Genomic DNA, 824 nt, shown 5'->3' with positions numbered 1-824 from the left:
CGGGCGGCCAAAACCCCAAGCAGGAAGGGGGGGGGGGGGGGGAATAAAAATAAAAAAACATTTAAAAAATTAAAAAAAAATAAATAAAATCCGCATGCAATGTTTCCTTCGCTATGCATGGTCGGTTTGTGACGATAGGTGACACGCCGGCTTGCGGACAGCGGTTTCAAGTTGATTACGTCCCATTACAAAGATAGTCCCCCTCCCCCAGCACGAATAATATATTAAAAAAAAAAAAAAGGGCAGTCTCGGTTTATGCAGCCTTACGTCATCAATAAAATGCTCCTATCGCCCCATCTGTGACCTATTCAGCACAGTTACTAATCCCACGCTAAGACCACTTTGCCGTTCCTGTACATTTCAGAGTTGGAGACCAACCAGAAAGCAGAAAATGGAGCCCATATGCCAGCGCTATATAAAGCAGCCTCGCAAAGTTGCCGCGAATATCTACCTGCCGTGGCGGATTAAAAAGGGAAAAGCAAAAAAAAAAGAAAAAAAAAAAAAAGAAATAGGGGGAGAACACCACCATTTATTTCATGACAGATAATTAAAAAAAAAAATAAATAAATCGGTTTACTTACTTATTTCAGGGGGAGGGGGACTGCCAAAAGCCAGCAGGATTTTACAAGCTCGACACAAACCCCGACGCAAGCGAACTTCTCGCCGGTGCCTCCTGCCAAACTGCTCGTACCTGCTCCCTAAGCGCGTAGAAGGGCCGTTTTCCACGCAAGCCCGTTCGCGGGAGCCAACAAGATCCCGAAAAAACCCGCTGCCTGGAGCGGAGCATCGCATCCCTGCGAACCGTGGAGGGGGATGGATATAAA

At 46.4% G+C, this 824-nt stretch overlaps 1 protein-coding gene across 1 annotated transcript in view; it reads right to left on the bottom strand.

The window, feature by feature from the left end:
- Window positions 1-644, bottom strand: part of KLF12 (Kruppel-like factor 12) — a 253,528-nt gene extending 252,884 nt beyond the window's left edge. The window contains exon 1 of the mRNA XM_009323519.1: window positions 582-644. The gene's annotated coding sequence lies outside the window, so the exon portion shown is untranslated. The remainder of the gene's footprint in view (window positions 1-581) is intronic.
- Between the last annotated feature and the right edge of the window lie 180 nt (window positions 645-824).

Source organism: Pygoscelis adeliae, unplaced genomic scaffold (assembly GCF_000699105.1).
Source record: "Pygoscelis adeliae isolate BGI_AS28 unplaced genomic scaffold, ASM69910v1 Scaffold44, whole genome shotgun sequence".
NCBI classification, from domain to species: Eukaryota; Metazoa; Chordata; class Aves; order Sphenisciformes; family Spheniscidae; genus Pygoscelis; species Pygoscelis adeliae.
The sequence above is the reverse complement of the archived record's forward strand: the minus strand, read 5'-3'. Positions and strand labels throughout refer to the sequence as shown.